The 15,487-nt window shown below is 37.4% G+C and overlaps 1 protein-coding gene across 1 annotated transcript in view; it reads right to left on the reverse strand.

Annotated features, from left to right (window-relative positions):
- Positions 1-15,487, reverse strand: part of SMYD3 (SET and MYND domain containing 3) — a 362,837-nt gene that overhangs the window by 51,254 nt on the left and 296,096 nt on the right. The window lies entirely within an intron of this gene.

Genomic DNA, 15,487 nt, shown 5'->3' on the forward strand with positions numbered 1-15,487 from the left:
AACAGATTTACTGAAGCATCTACACACAGTTAAGCATCCAGAGGGATTTCCAAAAGCATCTAGATATTCAATTTTCACTGCCATCATCATTTAAACACCTTTCAAAATCCAGCTTTTAAGACACCGCAGTTCATTATCTCTCCTTATAAAAGCTTCTAGTACTCACAAAAGAGTTTTGTGAGTGCAAATTCTTTCAGAAATATTGTAAATACAGTGCTAAAAAAATCAGCCTTCAGCAGAGGTGGAGGCCTGGAGATGAACAAAGGTGTTTGAAAATGTAATCAAGTACTTCGTAACCAACAGATGCTCACAGGAGTACCTCTCTTAAAAAGCTTGTACTCCATATGTGTCTAGAACCACAGAATTTATTTATTCCCATTGCTCCTTATCTACCATAAATTCAGAACAGAAAATAGCTACAGTAAGAATCAGCATTCACCTTCGTATTTCATGTGATGGCTTGTCTTTCCATTTGCTCCATGAAACAGCACACCTCTGTGTAAAGCTGGGCTGATTAAATCAAGACTAAATCAAGATTGGTCACAGCTGCCCCTCCATTCTGTAGAGCCTCACAAGGAGGGCAGCCTGACCCCATTCCAGTTTGCATTTGTGCTTCCTCTACAATCAGTTCTCTGATCCAAAACATCACCTGGAAATAATTTTATGCATAGCTGAATTTGCCACCAGGAGACGTAAGGTGAATGTTAGGACAAACATTCTGTAGCTCATGCTGTAGAAGTTTTATCAGCACCCTTAATGTACACACCCAGCCCTCTTGCAGCTTTGTGACAGACTTAAAGTGAATCTGTTAGCTTCAGCATAACCTCTACCACTTTCTCTGGGACTACACAAGTTTCTGAACTCAGCCTGTTAGTCTGGAACAATCTGTCCCTACAACACCTCTGTAGATCAAGTGCTACTCACCGATTGATCTGTAATATAAACCTGGCCTGTTAGATACCAATAATGATCTCTGAAATTTTAAGGTTAAGGAGCTACCTGAAAAAGAAAAAATCTTTTAAGCTATCTTCTCCCAGTGGCCCAAGTATAATTCTCGGGATTTCTGTAACATGCTGTAAGCCTTACAACTAAAACCTCCGAAACATGGGAACTGGGACAGATTATAAGTGAAATAAAAAAACCCACAACAGCTATACACCAAGTTCCAGGCCAATGACTGATACATCATTAGGGCTCACTTTGCACACACTGGGGCTGATGGATGAATCAGCTTAAAGCATTCACTGACACAGGATTACTCTTTCTCTTTGTTGTTCAGTCTTTTGATTTGTTTTCCATTGTCTTCCAGCATTTAATTTAAAACACAAAGTAGTGCAAGGTTGGGATTTCCTCTAACCTTTACACTAATGCATTGGGCTAAGTCATCACTGGCTTCATATCCAGGTAGAGACCAGGGAGTGTCTGTTGGACCAATAATCTCCCAGCCCTCTCTGGATTCATGGTCTTTATCCCTTTTGTAAGAGACTTTAGGGTGGAGGGAGCTGGGAAGGATGCCCAGGCTCTGAGAGGGATTTAAGTCAAGGGTTCAATGAGATTTTTCTGTGTTCTCAAGATGAGGTCTTTTGGGGATTTGCTTATGTAAGAACAAGCAAAGACTCAGTTAGTTGGGCCTTTTACACCTCTACTGTTCTTCATCAGATTTCCATACACTCTAGTCCAAGGTATGAAGGCTGCTTCCAAGCAGGCAGCCAAGCAGGGGCTGCAAAACAACCAGAAGGGTTTGTCACTGAGAACACTTCTGCCTCCCAGCCTAATGAGCTTTTTTCCAACTAAGTTGCTTCTCTCCCTTGGACAATGCCTTGAAAGTCATGGCCATGTGATATGACTAAGCCTGCTAAAAACACAAAGCTGCCTTGGAGTTGGAATTATGGAAATAATTGAAGTGATTAATAGTTACACCGAACTGTTTAATTTAATCTGAAAGCATGGCAGTAACAGCTATGGGAGACTTAGCTTCCCACAGAGTAACACCCATTCAAAGCATTTCTTTTCAAAATATGTTCCCAGACAAACCTCCAGGTGTGCAGAGTTGCCAGCAATAAATGAAGACAGGCTTTTCTTCATCTGTAGAAAAAGAGAACCCTAGCTGAAGAAAAGTAAGAGGCTTTTGAAAAAGAATAAGGAGTCAGCAACTTGTGCCAAATTATTTCCCTTATTTCTAACACTGACTCTAAACACCAGAGTTTGCTCTTCAGAATAACAAAACACTTGTTTCTTGGTCTAAAAAATAATTGGACTATATAACTAAGTTACAAAAATGCAAGACAACTTTATGGTGGCTGAAACTGGCAAGTTTTACAATTCAGTTTTCACACATGGAGGCATGCTGGAGAAAACTGAGAGTAGAAGTGTTGAAAGCTCATGGGGAGAGCAGAAAAGACAACTGCAACAAAACCTTTTCCATGGCAAGAACACAAACTTGCAATACTCTTAATATCACAGATACAATCCATGGGAGGTAGGAACATCACTGCATGTGCTAGCTGAACTCACAATCTAAGGGCAAGGAAAGATAAAACTGATACTGTGACTTAGTTTGAGCAATTACTTCAGATGGGAGAAGGTTCCAGCACCTGGTTTCCACTTACTAAAAGCATGTTCAGGGGAAACTTGTTAATTAAAAGATGAGCTAAGATGCAATAGCAACATTTCAATTCCATCTCTCCATTCCTCTGATACTATGTTGGGTGCTGCTACACCTTCTTGATAAAACACATTTGGAGATTTGTCATCTTAACACTATTCCTTTAGATGGAAACATTTCCAATTATATCTAAACTCTTCAAATCTTACACTGTCCCAAAAAAGCACACTGTTCACCTTCATGCCTTCTTGAATTTAGTCAGGGTACATAAAACACAAAAGCTTGCCTACATAAATCAACCAGACAAAAGTCTACCTTGAAATATATTGACTCTTCAAAATGGAAAAGAGCAAAATATTCTGTAAAGCAATTTTTTCCTGGCATAAAGAACCACTTTCCCTTCCCTAAATTTCACAATAATTTTGCTGTATAAAGGATTCAAGATCAAGATTAATTTTAAAAATATCTGCTTCAACATCATTTCTAAATTGTAGATCAGAACATTCGCTGTTGGTTTTCATTCACAATTCTTCCAGATTTATATGCAGTTATTCTCCAGACTTGAAAATTTGTAGCTACTTATTGCAATCTGAGATTCAGGAGCTTGAGGAGAGAGATCATCAGCTCTGCCCAGCACAACCTGTAAATGCTCATAAAGGTAGTCTGTGGTACATAATACACCACTAAATGTCAATATTAGCTTTATATATTACACAGCATTCCACAGTTTAGGTTCCATTAGTGACACTTGTAAAAATGAAGCTATAACCATTTATAGCAAAGCTATAGTAAAAGGGAAAGAAATAGGAAAACCAGAGGATATCTGACAAGGATTATAATCTGTTTGAATAGAGATCAAATGTAAAATGTTCTGAGGTTCTGACTTTAGGTGATGGGAAGAATTACTATGAAAGCATCCATCTCCTGAAACAATTAGAGATGTCACCCATGACAGAAATAAACATTTTTAAATGTTCACCTGTTCCTTTCCCTTCTATTGATTTGCTCCCATGTTGCTGATAAGAATTAGCTCCTTCTTCATCTCATATGTTATTCTAGTGTCCTGAACACATCCCACCCTTCAATGAAATCTCCTTGGAGTATGATCTTCAAATACAGACAGAAGCTTCTCTTTCTTTCCTGTTGCTGTACACCACTCCTTTCTCCCTGACTACTCTTCTGTTTCTTATGCTTCCCAAAAGTGCCCCCTATCAATCCAAGTGCCACTGCTTTTCCACGCAGTCTAAGCAGTCACTGTTCTTTGCCATCCCAACATTTTAAATTCAATACAAATAGGAAATGGACTTTCTGTCCTATCTGTGAAGTTCATCGTTCTCCTCCTCAAAGATGAAGGCAGAGAAACAAGACAGAGATTTGCCACATAGATGGATATGAGTAAAGCTTTAGAGGAGTGCCATGAGAGCAGTAAAAAACAAGGTCTAAAGTCTTCCCTGGCCAGTATGTCCTAAAACAGAATACAAGAGTATAATCTTAGCACCAGCAAATGTCCAATTTACAATGGCAAAAGCCTATAAACTATAGTTCAAACAAAAATTAGGGCTCTTAAATGAAATGTGATTGTATATAATATTTTTGCAACACAGAAAAACGACTAAATAATCAAAATAGTTCCTTCTGGACACTAAATCTATTACTATATACTGATAATCCTGTGAGACAGTAGCATATAATTCTGGTGGGGTTTTTTTTCTCTTTTTGTAGAAACTTGAAAAACATATTTAAAAAGGATGTTTTCTGGACTGTAGTTTTTTAACACTGCAAAAGTTATGGATAACTCAATCATGTGAACATTTTGAGTAAGTTGCTGACCATGGCTTATGACATGCTTAATTTCTAAAATATAGGTGGCAACTACAGATGTGCATCTTAAAGAGCAATTCTGGCCAACTTTATGGGTTCAATAAAAAGAAATTTTTTAAGTTTTGTTTGAAGAAGGTGTCAGAAGAGCTCAGACATTTAAATTAGGACATATTTTAGAACAGGTCTCTGGTACATTATGCTTCAAAAGCTTCTGATTCTGTTTAACTATTATTTATCTGAAATTATCTAAAAGAAAAAGATAGGTATTTATCTAAATAACTATTTCTGATTCTATTTAAAAGCACAACGATCACCAAATGCATGTTTCCAGTAAACTAGAAATGGGTTTATATTTGCATGCAGAAGCAAGGGCCCCTTATCTCTTATTCTGAGGGCTGTGGTTCTCAGAAGCCTACAGCTTCAGTTGAGGATTTCACTCTTGTGAGTATTCTACAGTAAGATCTGTGAGGATGTGAAATGATCTGTTCACAGAGCCCTCTCATGACTTAAGGCTTACATGTGATTTCTGAAGATGCAAAAGCTCCCCTGTCCAGTGAAAAATAATGCCAGGTCCATAACTGCCAGTTTAACAATCCTTTCCAACCCATAGAAGGTTGTCCTCACCAGAAGCTGAGCTGTCAGAAGAGAAGACCTTGTGCTCTCTGTCAGATGGCTCTGAAGATGGTGGATGGAACACAGAGCAATTTCAAAGCTGCTCTGCAGACAAAAAGAAAGCTGAATTCCCTGTGAGGTTTCTGGGAAGGGGTGAATCCAACTTCAGAACAAACTGAATTTGTACATTTGATTTTTCAGTTCTGAAAGTAAAATAAGACATATTGCAGCTGGATGCCGTACTGAGCTGTGCATTGCTCAGCATTAGGCAGGCTGCAGTACCTCACATAATCAATACCAGCTCTTCATGGATTACTGACTCTGGTATCTGGAAGTGCATAAGAACTGCACAGGCTAGTAATACTCTAAGTCGTGTAGGTATTGGAAAAATTAAGTCATTCACACTGTTCATGTTTAAGTGTTCTACTTAGACATTCAAATTAAGATGAAAGTTTCATACAAATAGCAAAAAACCCCAAGCCCTAAGGTCCTTCACATGGCAGCATGAATAACCTTAACATCAATTAACTGTTAAAACATTATAACAGTTACCTGGACATTTAAAGAGGCACCAAAAACAACTGTGGGAAATTTATTGAAATGAGGTGGTTTTAATAAAGAGAAAATGAAGAACAGCCAGTCATTTTGAAGAAGTCAGTTTAATAAAATGGGACTACGACAAGTTTATCCCAATAGCATGTTAGATTTAAGTCTTAAAGTAAAAGAAGCAAACAGACCAACAGTGCTCAACCCCTCCAGTCACAAGTCCAGTATCTGCCAGGCTCACAATTCTGCATACAAAAAATGGTGATTGTATTTCTGGAAGCCTCATTCACCTCCCCCTATCCCCTGCAACCCCGCCTCAGCTATTAATTTCTGTGACTTTTTTAGATATACACATTTTTAAACAGTGTTTTCAAAGTTCACTGTATCTGTATACTCTGTGTTACAAAGGCTTCATAGTAAAGCTTCATAGTGAAGCAAACTGACATCACTCTTCCTACTGACTGCCCTGATAATAGATTCAAGGGTCACTGCTCTTCTTCACCAGAGGAGAACACAACTTTTTCCATTTCAGTTCAGATACCTGTGGTGGGATTCATCTGACCAAACAGACATTTGGGCTACCCTTCTATTTGACAGAGAAAGAGAGGCACTCTCAGGGTGCAATTTGTACTATCCTAAAGCAGGCTTCTAAAATACATCAGATGAATAACAGCCAAAGTGTGTCCATTTTCCTCCATTCTACCCATAAAGCTCAGCTGCAGATATTTACATTGTAGCTGTCTGAGTTTTGGTGAAATAAATCATAGCTGTAGATCCCCATTTCAGCTGTGGAACTTGTGTTCTACCTTTGCAGTGGTGGCACATTTTCTTTCAATAGTTCTCATTTGGTGAGCAGTTCCAGTTACTCTGTTTTATTTACCTCTCTTACTATTTTCTCAGTCTTTGTCCTTCCAGGAATTTTAGTGGTAATGATATTGCAATTAGTTCCAATTAATTCATGAAAATGCTAGGATACTGCAGGAACAGGATTATTATTGGCACACTCTGAGATTATTTGGAAAACATTTTAAATACCCGATGCTTATACTGATTTAATGTTTAAGTGTGTTGTCAGAGCAATCTTTGGAGTCTGTATATATTTAGAGTGTATGCCTATAAAATCCTGTAGTAAGAGAGAAAACACCAAAAAAGCTCAAAGCTTTCATTAATCTTAAACATCAATCAAACTTTTTAAAGACCAATAATGATCACAGGATTATTATTAAAGACTTTCTGGTTTTGTTTTGTTTTTTTCTGTTTTTTTTCTGCATGATGTTCACATTCACTCTTTGTGGTGAAAACCTAAGCAAATAACATTACATACAGTATTTCCTCTGAAAATGCAGCACACAAGGATGCTATACTACTCATCAAGAAAGCGAAACCTCTGAAGAGACAGATGAGAATCTAAACAAAACACAGGGCTAAGCTGCTAAGCCTCAGTATAGCATCTTGTCTGGACCTGAAGACTCTTCAAATGAAGTCATTTTAGCTAAGTGTTGCTCATTCTGGTTGCTGACCAAAACGTTTCCCATCTTCATTTTTAAAGCAGATCCCTTCACATACTACTACCCTGTTTGGTGAAAAAGGAGTCATAATTACAAAAAGACTATCCCAAATTTTTTTAATTGAACTTCCTCTATAGTGTTTTACAAAATCCTTGTGCAACACACAGCTCAGGGCACTGAGGACTTTGCAGGCCCAAGACCCCAATGCCTCCTCCTAGTCAAAATGATGGGAGTTGCAGTTTATTCCTCAGCAACAGGACCACTGCCTTTATAAATCTCCAAATGTCATGATACCAGAGCTCACTGCAGAAGCTGCATGGGTTTCCAGCTGAAATAAAAATTGATTGGACCATGGGAAGAGCAATAAATGGAAGTTCACTACTAATCAAACCATAAAAGCCAGAGGATGGAATAAAGGGAGAAAAAGCAAAGGAAAGTATTTACAGCTTAGCATCAGAGGAACAGGGCCTTATGCCAGACCACCCTAAAAATTCTTGGCACATTTGTAATTCTGTTGTAATTTCCAACACCAGTCCAAGAAAACCCTGTGGGTAATTTGGTTACCTGAGGAAGGATACAGTTCAGCCTAATCCCTACCAACTGCAAGGCTGGTATTTCAGAGTGTCTTAGACATTACACATTTGTAAAGGCAATCTCTAGATCTGTTTTACCAGTCAAATTTACAGCTGTAAGGCAAATCTGCTTTATTCTTCAATTATAAAACTGGTGAAAACACAAAATGCCACGGAGGACACTTAGTGACTGAAAAGAGATACGTAGGTTCAAAATCCTCAGAATATTGAGGTATACACAATGCATAATCCAATCCACATTCATCAGTGCATTGAAATACATATTTAAGTTTAAATGCATGCATAAATCTCCCTAAAGTTAAGACTTATGAGAATGACAAAGCACTTTACTAAGAGGTGTAATTACTTGTGTACCAAAGTTCAGTTTATGCTTCAGTAACATGAGGAATTTTTGCCCACTGAATTTTTGTTTCTAACTGAAGATATACCTACATGAATATTAGCTATTTATTTTGAACACTAATGCAAAACATTTTAATAGCTTAATGCATGATATATCACATAAGAAAATAGCAACTCTAGTAATTATGTTTTTAAAACCATACTGCAATGTAAAATTGCAATATTTACTGCACCATGTTTTCTGAATGAATGGGTAGGAAATACAGGGTGTTTGGGGTTTAGAAAGGCGTATGCAACGTAGCTAAGATCCCACACAGTTGATTTATCTACTCCATATCTTAAAATATTCAACAGATCTCAAAAGTCAGGGTGGCAATTGACAGAGCTCTGATTAAACTTGACTGCCTAACCCACCTGCATGTTGCTCACATATTCACTGTTGATGCTCAAATCCATGCTGGCCCATCTCCAAGTTTTTTAAGGTCATGAATAAAAAAAGGTGGAATAAATTTTGTAGAACTGTGGCTCTTAAACAAGCATAGTATTTGGATTTTCCTCCTCTAGAATTTTGCCAAAAAAATTGATAATCCTCTAGCTGAACAATAGTTTCATATAATCAGAGGAGAGGTATGCATATATCTTCAAAAGGTGTTGTACAGTGTTCTGGTCATTTCAAGACCTTCAGCTTTGGAGAACTATTACTGACTACCCTCTAAGCCAACACAGCAGAGGCTCTTCCAGCCTGTAAGTGAAGCATCCAGAAACACTCCATAATGCAAATGAGATCTTGAAAACTGTTCCCAATACCTTTCTAGTACTCTATTAAATCTGATTCAACAATACCAATATTTTAGTCATTATCACAAAAAGTAGGAAAATGGCCACATCCCAGAGAATGAAAAGGACATTCTCTAAAATGTCATAATGTCATGGAAACTATTATAACACTTTTGAATGTTTCTCAGGGCCCTTATTTACTGTTTGAATTACTTTCATGCAGGTGGTTCCTGCTGACTGACATTGGTGCAAGTTTTCATGTGCTTCAGCAATCAAGGGTGATGGGCCAAGGTGATTTAAAGCAAGGAGAGGTAATCTAGGTCATAAAACCTGTGCTGAAAGTTAAGACAAACTGACTCACATGTCAGCAACTGCTTATGGGACCTGCTGGGACATCATCATTTGTCAAAACATCATCCAGATTGGATTTCCATTTTTCCAAAGCAGTTCAAGGTACTAGTATAATATTTCTCTACCTCCTGTTAGGTACTCTCCACAAAGTCATTGCTTAACAGCAGTGTTCTAGTATATCTACTAAAATGTACTAAGATATGTTTCCTAGTCAGATGAATGAATGTTACCCTCTGAAAAGCATGCTCAACTCCTCCCTCTTTTGCAGGTGAGGGTTTGGGGTAGGGGCAAAGCAGCTCACTTTGCATGGATCCCCACCTCCATTAACCAAATACAACATACTGCACTACAATGAACTTCAGTATCTTTCTCCCCTATACTACATATCTATAGATTCAAAGTACTGCATTATTAAACAGGAGCTGAAATCATATCAAAAGCTTTCAACACTCAAAAGCACTTCTTTTGTGCATGGGAATAACGCAAACTTTATGTAAAGTTACACACTTGAAATATTTGGAGTAAAAATTTAGTTGTCTAGATATCATCAAAGGAACTGCAGAAATACTTTGCTTTGTATCCAACATTTGTCAGCACTGACTAAGAGAAAGATTCATGCCATATTTTTGCACAGCAAAATGATGCAGCAACATATTTTTCCTAATGATTGTGGTCAGGTAAATCATAAGCACAGTTGTAATGCATGTTTACCATGCTCCCCAATTAAAATCACCATTTGCAGTGTAATCAGTGGCTTCCACACAATCCACTGAGCAATCTTGTGGAAAATAACAGGAAATCCTGCATAAATCAACAAATTACAGTTCTCTGCTGCAACCCTCATGGCTAGAATAAATTCAGTCTTTTCAAGTTTGCTGCCTTTTACACAGCAAAAAGTTACTATTCATGTCTAAAAATAAAACTCACAAAAGTAATATTCATAACTACAGCTTTTAATCCTGCACTGTTGCGATATTAATTAAATCACTGGCAAAAAAAAAAATGATATGTCACATTGCTCACCATGACAATATTTCAATCCAAAACATTCAGTCTGCAGTTTACAGTATAAAAAGTTATAGACTTCTTTGCTATTCACATGAGCTCATTCTTGGTTTAGTAGACATCAGAGGATATTAGTTAGAACTGGAATTGATTTAGGTGCTGAAGAGCCTGATTTTGTCTTTCTCAGTCTACAGTGCTCCCTAATAATTCATCCCAAGCCCCAAACTTTGAAGAATTACACTGTCAAAAGGAAATCAGAATGAAGTCATTATACTGATGACCTTACCACAGGTCAATCTATCAGTCAGTCTTTGAAAATAAAATTAGTACTAACTTTTGGCTTACAAAGAGCATATCAAATGTTAGTGGCAGGAAAGCTGTATTTCTTCATCCAATTTGACTTTCACAACATGGCATGGGAAATAACAACAGCACGAGACTTTCTAGTAAACAACATACTGAGATATTCTAAAAAAGAATTAATCTTTTTAATGCTACTTCTTCTATGGTCATTTCCATATCTATTTCATGGAGCAAGATAGGAAAAAGGGCTGTAAATTACTTACCAAAGATCACAAAGCAAACAGCAGCAAATGACAGTAACAGTGTAATACACTGCTCATTAAAAAGGTAATATATTTTAAATTGTCCTTGTCTGTTCTGTACCTATGTGAATACATAAATCCACACAACACCTCTTTTCCCTGGGTCTTTTTTCGTCCAGTGTAGGTCTATGCCCGCTTCACCACAAAAAGTAATTGAAGTGAAATGGATCACAGAGTACAATGTTCCTCCTAACAAGCAGACAGGCTAAGGTGATTGTTTAGTTCATAGATTAAATGACAGGGCATACTGCCAGATTAAAATCTGGATTAGCTGATTAAATATTTTTTCAAGATTTTTTAATCCATTCTTGATCCATATAAAGTAAAACCATCATGTTGCCTCAGGGCCCACTGTGCACAAGTCTGCATTACAAAACCACTCATCACTCCTCTCCTCTGAGTGGAACTATCAGAAAACTAGATCAATAGTCAAGTCATAGCAATGAAGATAATGTTTTTGTTTTACCAAGATTTTACACCTCCTGTATATGTAGTAACTTCATTCTAGTGATTTCCAAGCATTGAATGGACAGCAATGGATCTCAGAAAAAATAATCAGTTCGAAAGGTAGGATTTATTAGCACACTTTTTCAGCAAAGAAAAATAAAACAAAGACACCAATATGCCCAGCATCATAAAGAAAGTATGTAGTATACAAAATCAGAATGCCAGTAGGAACTAGAAATGTGGTATATGAAGAAATTATATTAAGAATCTGTAGACAAAGGATACACTGGTATGAAGGAGCACCATAGGAACCACAATTGAAAAAGGTTTTTTTTCCAGATTGAAAAAGGTTCCTCTAGACTACTTTTGGCTGATATCTTCAACTGGGAATAAGTCTGCAGCTGAAAAATTCTTATGCTGAAATTACTTGAAGACAGCATATTGCAAAAAATTCAGTGAGCAAAAAGAATTCAAGTTACTCACAAATTTGCAGATAGAGTCCTTTTCCATTTTCTTCCTCCATATTGGTGTGACTCAGGATGTTGGTACACTTTATTGTTTCTATTTTTTATAAATCTGGCAGTATGAGAATCACAGCTACACTGTTTTGCAGGCTTTTCGACTGCACAGTGTACAGTGCTAAAAAAGCATATTTACCCAAAGAGCTCGGAGTCTCCCAGGAGAGAAAAGAGTAGAATGGAGGAAGCAAAATATACAGCATGCCAGCAAAGGTTGAAGTTATAATCAGCCCATAAATTCCTGATGTCCTGGTTTGGGCCTTTAAAGTTAAGTGGTAGAATTCATTCTTTGTCAGAAAGGGATTAAGTTCACATCCACAGAACTGAAGAGGAAAAGGTATTTCCACTCACTTTCCTTTCGTTTTCCTTCAAAATTCATAGTTCATTAGTTACAATGCACTCTTGGGAAGACAAAGATCCAAGCTCTTATTTCTACTTAATTTGGAGCAGTAATCTAGAAAAAAAGATCCAGTGAACTGCCTGTATCCTGGACTCACAGAAACCTAAGCCATTGCCAGAAGCATTGACAGAATTGTGGGATTCCCTTGCCCCAGGGCAGCAGGGACTGCTTTCATGCCTTGGATAAAATGTCATTCTTGCTCTGATGCAGATATAATTTTGTCCAAAGTGGAAGATCTTCAACAGGAGAGAGAAAAGTAAATCCCAAGCAGTCCAGGAAACTTGGCAGTTTAAAATTTCTCACTGAAATGGGATTTGAATTAAAATCTATCATATTTCAAGTAAATTTTCATTGTATTTAAAAGGACCATCCTACAGAGTACTAGGAAGTGACAGATATACAGATCAAGAAAACGTATCAGAAACCAAGATTATGTCCTTGGAGATTACTGGTCGTAGAAGCTTTCTTGACAGACTGAAACACACAAGACCTTATAGCAAACTCAGCAAAAGAGAATTTAGAAATTCAAGATGAGATAAAGCACCAACTGGCTTTCATATATATTTAGAAAAAAAAATAAAATAAATGTAGTGTCCCCAAAATCACTGGTGGGAAAGGTGTTTGCAAAATTATTTTTCTAATCTAGTCTTATGGCTTATATTACTGTTTCTCTCAGCATATTCTATCTTCATTATGTTTATTTTGGCGTGCTAACCCAGAGGCAGACTCTTCTTTTTCCTGTTTATCATTTAGCAGAAACTAAATAGCAGCTGCTACAGGAATGACACCATCTGATACAAGAAATAATAGCAGTAAAAAACTAAGGACAGTCCCAAGAGTGCTGGAAATTCAGCAAGGGGAAAACACTGCTCACTGGGCACTTCAATATCATCACTACAGTCAGAGACAGCAATGAGAGCAGACTCCCTTGCCTTGGCAAAAAGTGTTTCTGCTTAAAACATCTGCCAGAAGACTGGTATTTCCTCTTAGATGTCTGCACCTAAAAGGAACAAGCTTCCACTACCATTAAATGAGCAGAAAGTTGAGCTCTTGGGAGAGTGCCACACTACAATTCCTACATTTGCTCCAAACGTGGAAATCTTCAACCTTCAACCAAATTGACACAGGTTTCCCTGATAATGATCCCCTGCACAAGAAAGGAGCTTGCATACAGCTCTGAACTCAATTCTATTGGTGAGACCAGTAGTAGGTTTTCTATGACCTTTGACAACCCAAGTGAGCTCCAGCTGACTGCCAAGTTGTGACCAGAGCACGCTGAGGCAGTTCTGAAATGACAGAGAGGAAAGTTACCATGGAAAAATGATCACAGCCCATTTGTCATTGTCTGACACTGTGGGACTGCCCTTTGATGGAAAAAAAATTACAATGTTGAAAGATGCAAGAAGCCTCAGAAACGCTAAGAAGCTGAAGAGATGATGCCTTTGTTAATGAACAAGAGAGCTGAGAAATGAGAAGCGGCTGCCTTGGGTCTTATTGTCATTTTTGGCACAAGAAAAAAAAAAAAAAGAAAAAAGGCAGTCCTATGTCCTTGGCTATTTGGAAATACATCCCAAGAGGGTAAGAGCCTCTGAAAGGGAACTAAAATAAAAAAGAGTGTTAGCTCAACTGTTGGATTTCAGGAACAGATCCAGAGTTTATGTCATTACCAAGTGTCTTGCCAGAAGGAAGGAACTATTAATCAGTAAACCACCTATAGGAAAAACAAGCATTGTGTCCCACTGGGCAGGTAATTACTGCCATGGGCTTTTGTAGGCAGTGGTTACATTAACATTGGGCTGAAAGGGTAGGTGGGGGAGATCCGACTTGAGCTCTGGCCTGACTTCCTTCTGCAGCTTGTTTCAAAGCCAATTCTAGTGGCAAAATAGTCAAAAAAAGATGAGGAATGAAGAGGTAGTTTCTAAAGTAAACTATTGTAACCTCTGTCTTCTGATAGGAGACAGGTTACCAGCATTTTGTTGGAACAAAGTCCTGATCTTTTTTCTTAACGCACCCTTAGTACCTTAGTACTCAGAAAGTACCTTAGAATCATGACTAGAGATATAGATGCTCTTACTTTACTCCTTGCTTTGATCAAAATGTTTTATTTTCAGTTAACTGTATGAACAGACTTGTTTTCAACAATCGTATTTAATCCTCTCTTCCTAGGATTCATCTTTTGAATTATTTTGGAGATCTTATCTTTCATATTGTACTTGGAAAACTCACTGAGAACGTAAACGTCTGAAAATAAGTACTGGGGAAATTGGGACACAAACTTCTGGAACTTGACAATCCAGCAATTTAAAAAGGCACTTCTTAACATATAATTTTCTATTTCCTGTTTCCTAAATATGTGCTCATGGAAGGAGGGGTGATATTTTTGTGGTAACACCAGTACAGTGATCCAACACAAAACCTTTACATACTAATTCAAAACAATAGTCAGTAATAGTATTTTTCATATGACAATACCACTGTGTGTACCACTCTGGCACATGGTCTTCCATGGGATTGCTGACACCAAACACGAAGATCAAAGTTGAAAATGTTGTGTAAATTCTACCCTTTGCCACATGCAAGTGTCTCTCAGAAACCTTTGTGAGGCAAATCAATCACAGACATATGGCTCTAGCAATAAATTTGATCACCTTATGCAAAGGATCATTTATATTTGACGAAATTCCTTAACCATAGCTGTTTTATTTCCTAGAACAGGGAAAGAATATACATATTTCTAGTAGATTCAGGAACTTACTCTTTTTTTTTTTTTACTTTTTTGTCTTGGCTGATGTTCAGGTGACTTAATTTTGAGAGTCCTTGAGTTGGAAACTGGACTTGTGGTGTTCTTTACCAAAACATGGGATGCAATATAAAAGTAAGTACTAAGCACAGCAATAAACTGATTAAAGGAGTAACATACTTACTGGCATTATGTTATTATTAGCTTTGGCAGCTATCAAATACTGGCAAAATATAAAAATGATTCCAATTCAGGCCCATTACTTTTGACCTTGCAATAAATAAAAGCCTTCCAAAAACCAAGCTAGACTAAAAGATTAAATCCTGGCTCCAAAGAAGAAAGACAACTCATAACAAAGTGATTCTATAAGCACAAATCTCCCTGAAATCCTTGGCTGAAAATGTAGAATATGAACAATACTCTGGCTCATGACTGTGGAAAAAAACTGTTCTCCCTTTAAAATGTTTGTCATCAATGTAATCCCATCTTTAATTATAATTAATGTAACAGGCTTTTATGTGCTGGAATGGTAATATGTTGCCAAGAGTTCAGCTTTTAGGAAGGCACAGACTTCTACAGTCGAGATTGATGTTAAAATGAAGCAAATAACAATAATG

Source organism: Calypte anna, chromosome 3 (genome assembly GCF_003957555.1).
Source record: "Calypte anna isolate BGI_N300 chromosome 3, bCalAnn1_v1.p, whole genome shotgun sequence".
In the NCBI taxonomy this organism is placed as follows: Eukaryota; Metazoa; Chordata; class Aves; order Apodiformes; family Trochilidae; genus Calypte; species Calypte anna.